This window comes from Salvelinus namaycush, chromosome 16 (genome assembly GCF_016432855.1).
Source record: "Salvelinus namaycush isolate Seneca chromosome 16, SaNama_1.0, whole genome shotgun sequence".
Taxonomy (NCBI): Eukaryota; Metazoa; Chordata; class Actinopteri; order Salmoniformes; family Salmonidae; genus Salvelinus; species Salvelinus namaycush.
In genome coordinates this window covers 26,723,495-26,734,923 of record NC_052322.1, presented here as the reverse complement: position 1 = coordinate 26,734,923, position 11,429 = coordinate 26,723,495, and the positions used below count along the sequence as shown (strand labels likewise).

The 11,429-nt window shown below is 40.5% G+C and overlaps 1 protein-coding gene across 1 annotated transcript in view; it reads left to right on the top strand.

Annotated features, from left to right (window-relative positions):
* Positions 1-236: 236 nt before the first annotated feature.
* Positions 237-11,429, top strand: part of sema3gb (sema domain, immunoglobulin domain (Ig), short basic domain, secreted, (semaphorin) 3Gb) — a 45,970-nt gene continuing 34,777 nt past the window's right edge. Inside the window, exon 1 of the mRNA XM_039010924.1 lies at positions 237-644. The gene's annotated coding sequence lies outside the window, so the exon portion shown is untranslated. The remainder of the gene's footprint in view (positions 645-11,429) is intronic.

The window sequence follows — 11,429 nt, the reverse complement described above, 5'->3', positions numbered from 1 at the left end:
TGTACAGATTTGATAAAACATTTTTTCAAAATAGTTTAGTTTTGAAATGCAAATAAAAACAGGACAGAAAGAGTGTCTCACGTTGGTCTTGCTAGAGGGGAAAAACGGCCAGTTCTACAGTTTCACTCTGACTGGCACTGAGGTAGTTAATTAACTGTGACACGGTTGGCTTGAGAGGTAGCAAGAATGGGACAAGCGGCTTGAACACTAGAGCTCAGAGAGCGGTGGAGGAAGAACAAACGCATAGAGCCTAACACCTGCCAGACTATTTTACTATTTTAAGTGTTAATATTTCCTGGATTTGTCTATGCCTGGATTTGTCATTCCGGAGTTTTCAGAGGAAGATGACTTAAATGAAAACGTGAGAGATTTCTAAAGCATCACGTAATTTCCATGCATGTAATTTGAGGAAAAGTGCTCTCTTTGCATGAAGCAAACTTTTTGACAACTTGCGAAACCTTACCAAGCTGTGGGTCTACGTGAAGCAGTATTACACGTTTACATTGCCTACGGTGATACACATGTTCTACTATTAGTTTGGAGGCAGATTTCAAACGTTATCATTTTCGGAAGGCTAAACAACGCCACAGAATGTGACATCTACTGTCTATCGACGACGCCGACTGAGCATACCTGCATTGCAAGTGAGTTTGTTATTCATTTCTGTTTAGAGCACCTTTTGTCACGGGTAAAGTCCCATTCTTGTCTGCAAAACTAGGCTAGTTACTTTTCTTTCAACCCCATTGTAGTCCATATTGGCCTTTGACATCTTCAGTCGCAGTTAGAGCATAGGCTACGCTATACTTATAAAGCTTATAACTCATCAAATCTTTATACGTCAGAAATAATTTGTAAATCATACAATAGAAATGTTGTTATAAAAAAGGTGTAAACCTACGTGTACTGCTTTGACAAATGTGGCAAAACCCTTACCATCCTTATAGCATGCATATGCCGCTTATGAATGACATGAAGCATCTATAAAAACCAGTATAAAAAGGTTATAAAGGCTTTACTAAGCTTTCAAAGATGGGGTTCAACCTTAGGTTTTGCCCCATCAGCCTCCCTCAACATGATCAAATTATGGCAAATGATACCACATGCTCTGACGTTTCCTCAGTCCCCACATTTTCAAATATGCCAACTTTCCTGATGATGGGGCGTTTATTATGTTCTCTATCATCTCATTTTAGCTTTACTGATCTGACTGATCATTCTGGTAGTAAACTAGGCTATGAATTCACTCCCCACATGGCAGGTACACATCCACCTGAGTGATGTTATTTTCATTAAACAAACTCATGAGCAAACTTTTTGAGGACCAGAGATGAGGTTTCAAAATGCACATTATATGTTCCCCTCTTAGTGGGCCTATGTATAATTCATACTCTGCCTCCCTGGCAGACGTGCTTATGAATAATGCATTTTAAGTTAAAAGCACAACACTTTTTGTGACATAGGCTATCTGCCCATACTCAAATAATGTCAGAACATATTATTATCCTCTTAGCTAGACTATTATTAGTATAGGGCCCCGTCTGATAGTGCTGTTTATGTTGTGTTTAATCTAAGAGATAAATAGGGGCTTTGTTCAGTGTAGGCCTACTAGTTCTTCACAAGTTGTGTGGTCCTGTGACCTGTGGTCATGCTGCAAATTGTTCCCTACCTACACACTATCCCCTATGACACTGGTAAGTCTACACCAGTACCTTATGAACAAATGACATAAAGCTGAAAAAACACCAGCAGGGACACTGTAATTTCTGACAAGGAAATAAAAAAATAAAAACATCCATATGAATTTACAGCAACAAAAAAAATCCGCAACATTTTCTAAGTTGCTCCTTCTATTTTAGTTTGTCAAACAGTGTTCTAGCTTTGTGCTAGGTGTGAGGGCCTCGACAAATACATGAGGAAAAACATGAAAAAGCTCTCAGTGGTTTTCGCCCTTTACAGCCACGGTTGGACATCTATCATTTTAGTGAAATCATGTAATAGTTTTGCATTTTAAATGTGTTGCGGAAAAGGGGGGGAAATAAAGTAATGATAGCTTTAATTGCTCACACGTGCAATCCATGGAAAATGTATCTGAATGGTTAAAATGCAGATTATGGCCCTTAAATATTTACGTTGTAGCTACCGCTACAAACATACCATTAATAACACGGTAACCATATTAACACCGTGCACTTTCATATTGCCATGGTTGTTTCACAAATACATTTTCCTCTCATATTCGACATTTGACAATGCAGCAAATGTTAATGTCTCGTTTTAGTAGTACTAGTCAGACATTAGCTTCAAATGCAGCTATAGACAGCTCCTATCAATTCTGAATGTCTATGAGACCTCATTATGTTGTCTTGACAGGTGCTTTAACACTGCACATGTCATAATGCTGGTAGTTGTTAGTTTTTGCCCCTATTTGTGGAATGAACTTGATATTTTTATCACATTGTCGCTTCCAATTTGAATCATTGTGTAAATTAATCATTGTGAATATTCCATTCTATTTCTCAACACCCCGTGTACAAGTTGGATTCTGCATTATTCGTGCATTTTCTTTGCCCTCAGAAAGTTGTAAATATGCTAAGGTTAGGTAAATGCTTGAAAGTCAGAGTTGAAAGTTTGAAAACATGAAAGAAATCATATGTTAGGTGTATTGGAATATAGAATGAATTATGGAATTGAGTTTGAAGTGAAAAGATTATGGGAGTGCAAAGGGGTATTAAATAGATTGAGTGTAGGATTATGAAATGTCTCTCTGCAGCTTTTAAATTGCATTATTTTCAGAACCAGAATTTAAAATAATCCATATCTGTATGGTCATTAATGTCTCTTGTTAATATGCACTTCTATGAACGTTTTCCTCTTATCTGAACAGCAAACTTTTACTTTTGTTTAGCATGTCTCTCTGTATAGTCTATACTCCAATCTCTCATGTTGAGCCTTGCTTGACTCAAAGCCATTCTGTTTCCTAAAACTTTATCTCCCCTTCTGTTTGAAATAGAAACAGGCTTTGTGTAGGTTCTCATACTCCAGTGTAGGTTCATTTTATTTAGCAAAACCACCTATCCAACTTTGACTTATCGTTGAGTCCTGGCACAGTCGCCTGGCAATGGTTGGTTGAGACATTGTGAGCAACAATTTTCATTGCTACTATGTTTATGGCCCCTAAGTCATGTTTGTCCAACTGCAAAATATCTCTATTTTTATTTGACAGTTTTACCTTTTACCTTTAACTTTTATCTTAGTGTTTATCTTAGCTCTTCAAAATATATTGCCATAACATCTCCAAGAATCCCTGCAGATTAGATAGACAGGTGAGAGTGTAAGGAGAAAGAAAGAGAAAAGCAATCTGTCTGACATTTTGCAATAAAATATATTTTGACTTGTGTAATTTACTGTCGCACCTGATGTATATTTGTGGCATTATGCTTTTAATTATGCTAGGCTACCTGACACCCCGGCAGGTTAGAATGTTGGGCCAGTAAACGAAAGGTTGCTAGATCAAATCCCTGACCTGACAAGGTAAAAATCTGTCGTTCTTCCCCTGAACAAGGCAGTTAACCCACTGTTCCTAGGCTGTCATTGTAAATAAGAATTTGTTCTTAACTGACTTGCCTAGTTAAAGAAAGGTAAAAAATATATATATTTTGAAACATTTCAGTTTAGGGGGAATCTCAGCATTTACAAACTTTATTGCAGGGATAAACAATTGGTAGGTTTACTGGGACATATTTATCCCTACTTTGCAAACCTTGGCAAAACGATTTGTTTCATTTTTGTACTGTATGTAAATCATTTTGTGTTGCGTGTATGAAGGTGCTATACTAAGGAAGTTGTTATTAAAGTTAGTAACACTTTACATAAAGTAGAGAGGTATAATGCTGTATTACTTGTTATAACCACGTATAAGCCTTTATAATGTCTTATTATAAGAAGGACTCTATAAAATCTGCCATGCGGAGAATGTGGATGGAATCACCGAATCCATACATTAAAACGGAATTCGACACTAATCAAAAATGTATTGAACTTAGTAGGAAATAAACTAAATGTATTGAAAATGTGTTCATTTGGCCAAGTTTATCATAAAGCATGAACCGAATGCATCAGTGATTCGTATTTCCTGCAACTTTCTGTAAGAGGCAACGATAATTCCCTCTCTATGTGTATGTGCGGTGGGTGCGAGTCTACCCCTTTGTGCAGCCGTTAGCGATGATGCTAATGAAAGTCTTCTGGTAGATGGAAAAGCTTTCTCAAAAACCTTCTAAATTAAATGTTAACTACAAAGTAGCCTATGCTTACATGGCAGAATGATATCATGATTATCCAGTGGGTATTTGTTTCGCAAACTCTACCATCACATGTGTGCTACAAAAACACAGCTAAACAACAGCCTCTTGCTAGGTGCACACTGGAATTAAAGGGTAACTACACCCAAAAATCAACATTTAAAAAGAAAATTCCCAGACCTCAAAAGTGGTCTCCTGATGTAGTTTAAGCATTGTTGTCGACTTAGAAGGTGTAATTTTGAGAGCGAAAACCTGAAGGAAAAAAACGGGAAAACGGGAACTTGGAAAAACTAAACGGTGAAACTGGAACACAGGGAAAACAAAACAAAATCAAGCAAAAAATAAAACAGATTTTATAAGGCCCTATACATGTATGATGCTTATAATATGCCTCTCTATGTAGCAGATATACAACTAAGTACATGAATTGAAGGTAGCTTCAATGATATGACATAGATGCATAAAGTAAACAGCATAGGCTCAACTTCTCCGCTGTTTTGGTGCCCTGGCTACCACGCTGTGAACAGTGTGAAGCAAACCCATGCACATGCGCAGATACTGTGTGTGACTGTGTGAGAGCGAAGTCTTGCATCTCGCTCATCTCAATATCTGTGGTGCTGCTCTTGGCAACATCACTTCGCTACCTTTAAATGTTCCATCTTGACGTTTGATGTAGGGTAACAACTGGAGGTGATCCACAGTGCATCAGAAGCCAACCACAAAGCTGGTGTCATGTAGATATATGTTCAGATATGGACCTGGCTATGGTTCGTCATCACTTTCCCTGACACTCTCCCTGCCTTAAATTTGTCATCAAGGATTTGGGGCATTCAAGCAGTTGCCAGGCTCCAACTCACCACAAATACAACCGGTCTCTTGAGACGGTTGTCATGACAGCCTCAGTGAGTTTTGCTGGGGTCAAATGAGGGCCAGCCTGGGCCCTAGAGGTTAAGAGGAGGGGGAAGGGGGGAAGAGAGTGATTGTTGGGGATACCAGTGAGTGTGGCAGACTTAAAATATATAGGCCCGCTACTGTTGGTGCCATATTTAATTTTATGAGCAGTACCATGGTTAAATAATTTCTCAAATGTTTTTGTCGTTTTTGTCTTGGGGTTTCTTTTTCCCCCAATTATTTTGTGGCTAAACACAATACCCTAGACTGTATGATACAGGAAGAAAATTGCAGAACCTGGCATGTTCTTTGCATTACTCCGGACAGCACTCTTTTTGAATCCTTGAATTTGACCTCACCACATCAAAGACAATGTGGCACTGCATGAAAAAGACAAGTAGCTCTCAGGTGAGCAAGGGGCAGAGTTCTCTTTTATTATCAATGTCAGCCCCACTGACAGTCAGAGAAAGTATCAGACTGATCATATACTATTTATACCATATATATATTGTATACTGCCAGCCACACAGCACTTGTGCCTGTCACCAGGACTTCAAAAGCAGAAGCACCTGACTTGACTTTAGAATGTTATCCCCCTCCCTCTCCCCTCCCTACCATCCTTCCTAAATCTGGTGCCACTTTTACAGGGAAAGGCACAATACAGGGGGCGTCAATGACAGCAGGCAAGGGGAGCTAATCCATGCAGCTGTCAGCCCGCGGGTTATTAAGCCTCCATTCTGAAGATTCTTGGCCTCCTGCCAGAGGTAGAGACAGTCTTTTTCAGACAGGCATGGAGTATAGGCATGGAGGGCCTGGTGCTAGGCCTCTGTATCCACTGTACTCGAACTGAAGTAAATTCTTGGAACCCAATGCACCATTCTTCAAGCCTTTTACTGAGTGAAGATGTAGCCAGCGACTGTGTAAATCTAGAGAGCCATTCATCATGTCTGGTGTCGCTGGGCCTCACTTTGATTGGCTCACTTTTCACTGGTCTCTTGGCCCGTAGACTCAAGCTCTTGTGGACTTGGATACTATGTACTGTTGTTTTAGAGTTCAGTGTTACATTTTCTATGTTCTGATTTTAATAAAGAATGTTCAATTAAACATAGGATTCTGGATGTGCCTTGACTGTACTTGACTTTAATGTGTGTGAAATCTATATCTAAACACGGCAACCTTTCTGAAGGTCTGTTAAACCAGGATTTGGGTCTGGCAAAAACAAACATGCATGTAAAAAATAAAAATAAATAAAATGATGCTCTGTCATAAGCCAATCCAATGCTGGAAAACAGCTGTAGGATATAAATAGTAGTGCAAGAAGTTTTAGTAATTGCAAAGGAATCCAGTGTTTATTGTGTAAATCAAAAGAGTAAGCCCATTTGAAACAGGTGTTGGAATGTGACAGGAGGGTGTCCATAGATCGCCCTCTCTTTTTTTGCAAAATAGCTCTCTAATGCTCCCTCGCTCATTTTGTACCATTACAGCACACATGACCTCCACTTTGAGGGAATGAGTTTTGGGGGGCTGGATTACTGACAGAGACAGGAAAGGGAGGAACTGTGGACTGCATAAATGTGGGGTGACGCAAATGCTCCCCTTTTGTGCTATCACATAAGGGGGAGGGCAGGGGGCATCCATGTGTTGTCCCCTTGCCCTCACTGTCCTTCAAGATTCAGGGAAACAGCAATGTTTGCCAACATTGTTTGAGAGTATCTTTGGAGCTCTTCCGATTTTTAGTTGACACAAACAAAAGCAGATGCAAATGTATCTTCTAAATGTCTTTTTTGTTGTTGCTGCCAGTAGTCTTGTAGCCAGACACCGTAATCTTGTGGATATCATTTTATCAAAGAGTGGGCTTGGGCACAGTGGAACAAGTATATGCTAGCTAACACATATAGCTCTGGTTACACCTGAATGACAGGTGACATTTCAAGGACTATGACTTAGCTAGCTAGCTAGTATGTTCAGTCATCGTTTTTCTAATGTAGCATTTTTGAAAACTTCAATTGTGTTGACGCCAGCAGCTACCATGCTTTTTGTTGTAGTTGAAAATATAGGCAACTCATTCCTTAAATTCACTGAGTTTGCCAAGTGTGACACTTTCCTTGTGAAATAGCCTAGAAATTAAGGCTATGCTGCCAGTAACACTTTGAAGGAAACTGGATCCTTTCAAATGTTTGTAGTTTTTCTTCTCGAAAAGTAACAAATTAGTTTCAAATTGAAGTTCAGTCAGTCCTTCTCTCACCCACTACTTGTCCTGAGTATTGTGCTTGCTGACAGGCCTATTGTGGAGCTACAGGAGACATGGTCATGGTCATGGAAGTGTAGTACTTCAAAGAGGAGCAGATAAGACAGCGGGAGCTTAACAGCCTTTGAAGGGATGTGCTGAATCCAGTATTTAGACGCGCAGGAGCTTAACGGTCAACTCCAAAGTTCACCACTTGGCCTGGATTACATATTGGACCCTAGACCTGTGTGGAGGGAGCCTGGTTACAGCTGCTACTGGAGAGGAGCCACCGGACAGTCCATAGGATAGCAGCACTTTCCTCTCCTCAAACACACAATTGGGTTCTAGAACACTGGGCTCTTGATTTAGGCAATGAAGTCATAACACATGGAGCCAAAAGTGACAAAAGAGACATCAGATTAACAGGAGACACTCCCTACAAACATAATACGCTATGTATGCTTTGGATGCATGGTGTCATGGTTCACCAAACAGACTGTTCTTGTGACGCGTCAGAAATAGGAATCATGATTGATTAAAAGTCTCAGGTACTACGGCGCAGGTGCATCCGCAAGTGGAGTGGAGGCATTGACAGTCTGTGAATGAAATATTTCTGCTGTGAGTCGGAGGCCCTCTGACTGGCCAAGCATTTGTCCCCTGAGCGAGGATGAAACATGCTGTACCCTCCACAGAATTAAATAGGTGTTGACACGTGTTGATACTGAAACAGACCAAGAGAGAACAGGCAGGGAGGCACAGGTCTGTCACTCCACACAGTAATGTTGTACGGTTCCTGATAGGTGATACAGCATTGTATTAGAAAAAGTTTCACAGGGGTATTTGTTTGACTTTCATTATCCTATGATCTATATGGCATGTGCTGTTGCCATTCCAGAGATAGAGAGAGAACGAGACAGACAAAAAGAGAGAAAGAAACCCACCTGGTGTTGGGTAGATGGCGCTAACAGCAAGGGTTGGGCTTAGGTAAATAATGATTAGGTTTTCGGCAGACGATGTGGAAACATTACCCCCATTGACCCATGCTGGCGGTCTCCGTCCCTCCTGGGGCCGCCCTCCAAGCCTGTCGCAGCTTTCTTTCCAAGAGGCCGTGCTAATGAGCTGTCACGTTGACAGCCCTGTCCCCGATCGGCGCGTGTGGTGAGGTGCTGCATGGGGACGACCACTCGGACCAACATCAGGGACTAATTGTTGGCCAAGCTAGCGGGCCCAGTCATAGAGATAAAACACTCGTTTTGTATAGCTAGTTTTATCTCTATGGTCCCTGTACTGTTGGAGATGCAGTATGCATGGTGATATACACAAGCCCCTCGTAGGCACCTTTTTCCTTTTCCCCTGTGACCATGTGCCCTAGAAAACCATATGCAATATGTCACTTCAACCAGCTCCTAATCTGCACTTCAAATCTGCAGGAAGGATTCAAACAGCCTTATGACCCACACATTTTATGCCTTTATATTTTTCCGTCCATATCCACAGCTTTCCAGCCAGGAAAGTGCCTTTAGGAAAAAATAACCTCCATAAACCTATCGGTTATACGAAACAAATAAAACCAAGATCAGGAGGATTACTATGAATGTTGGCTTTTGGAAATGTATCACCATCCTTTATGGACACTAAACCCTCAAAGTCCTGGGTAAACTTCTGCCCTCTTTAGTCTTTGTTTGTATACTAGTGCATTCTGGGTCAAATTACAGTTTGTATACTTAGTGCATTCTGGGTAAAATTACAGTTTGTATACTTAGTGGATTCTGGGTCAAATTACAGTTGCCCAGATGTAGAATGATGAGAGTATGCACAATCAGGGAGCAGGCTGCAAATTATAAACTCAAGTACAGTACTCTATTATCTCTGGTTATACCAAAGTGAAGGCCATTGATTAAAAAGAAAATGCTTGAGACAAATAGAAATCAATTTGATATGACTTATTCAATACATTCATGCCTCAAGGAAAGCCATGTATGTTGGCGAATTCCTGTGCCGTTGCAACATCCATTTGCTGTGTAACTGTTAGTGATTAATGTAATCATTATACAGTATGCTAAGATCGAGGATTAGCCCTCAAGTATCGCCTGTCTCTGTTTTTTTATGGGACAATAATGGTGTGAAAAGTTGTATCAGCTGTCGCAGGTTTTCAGGCCCCAACATGTTTTCTCTAGGGTGCAGCACACAGCTCTTTCTGCACTACTTTAATGACTCTGATTGCATCGTGAGATGTGGACAGACAGTAGTGTGTGAGATAGATGTTGACATGTTTTCAGGAGCCATAGCCACCCTTCTGTCGGCTTAAACCTATGACAGGTTGGATTACGGGATCCAGGATTTTGTTGCAACGCCAACATGGCGGGTTCACTTATTAAACTAACGTTGAAGAAACACATTTTATTTTTTACATTTATAAGACAAATATTTTTGGGACTGAAATGGAGTCTCAGACAAAATAAACATGTAAAACTTTGCTTGAAAAGTCTGTACTAGCTTGTTTAATTTCATTCCTCCTTCATTGAGTTCCATATGAGGGATCCTTTGATGCATTCCTTTGTTTGTCTCGTTCTGTGGATCTGTGCATTCCTTATCGCAATTGTGGTTTGCATTGATAGGACCACCCCTATCTAGACTTCTAATGTGAACTGTTAGTCATTTGGAACTAACTCCAGAATACAGCTGTGAACCTCACATTATTTCCATGGACTTTTCACCACTGGTCATTGCATTGCCTATGAAGCAACCACATCTGACCACACAGGAGCATCTATGACATCATAAGCAGAGCTAGTGCTCGATTGTCCATTATGATGTTCCCTGTGTCTAGAAATGACTGTTCTGTTGAAAATGTTTCACCCATCTTTGCTCCATGACATACTCCTTCTGCTATCCAGTCACTTGAAAGACTGAATGCCCTTTGCAAGCCACTGCAGGCAATTTTGCTGGTTTCACGGAAACTACATTTATATTTGAGGAGAATTTCACTACGCTACAACCCAAAACTGAGGTTTAGCTAGCTTCTCGTTGTTTGTCTTCAAGCTTACACTTGGCAGAGGAATTGAGGCAGTGGAAAGGAACTTGATGACTTTTTGTTGTTTATCTACTGTGGACACAGGTCCAAAATCATGACTCAAACGTGAAAATCCTACCTTTTTCATGTGATTTGTTCTGCTCTCCAACATGTTTTGTGTCCATTCCCTCTCTCACCCCACTCTCTTGCTTTCTCTCTCTCTCTCTTTTTTTATTTCCTCCTCCCATCCCCCCTGTTATGTGGCATGGATACGCTTGTACAGTCTGGCACATCTCATTAGATCTATGCACTAGTCCTCAGGTCGAATAGATCAGTTGTAAAACATGCAGAACCAGAAATAGCTAATTGCAAATTGTACAGTAAGAACCAATGTTTCATGAATATGCTTGAACCAGGTTGGACTTTAGAGAGAGTGAACACACTCAAGTACTTAGTACCCTGCTCTTCTTTTCCTCTGAGGTTCTAGTAGCAACCATATTTTTTGTGCATTCTTCATAAGGAGTTGTTTCTTTCCTACCCTGCGACCATGTATCTGACCATCCAGATCTCCTCTTATCTTCAGCAGTTCAACCTATTTGAGAGTATGGTCTGTTTGCATTGGCGAGGCCCATACTTCTGTCTCCACTCTCCAATGTGCAGGTGGAACTTCCTCTTAGACCAAGGCTCTCTCTGGGATGATAATAACATGCTCTCAGTCACCTGTGGCTCGTGATTAGAGGCTAACATGCTATATGCAGACTCAGACTCCTCCACAACACCCTGTCATGCGAGCTCATAGGGATGATTTATGTAATGCTTTGCTGACTTTTAAAAAAGGCCACAATTCTTAGGATATATACTGTATATATATATATACACTATCGTTCAAAAGTTTGGGGTCACTTAGAAATGTCCTTGTTTTTGAAAGAAAAGCAAATGTTTTGTCCTTTAAAATAACATCAAAATGATCAGAAATATAGTGTTGTCATGCCTTGACCTT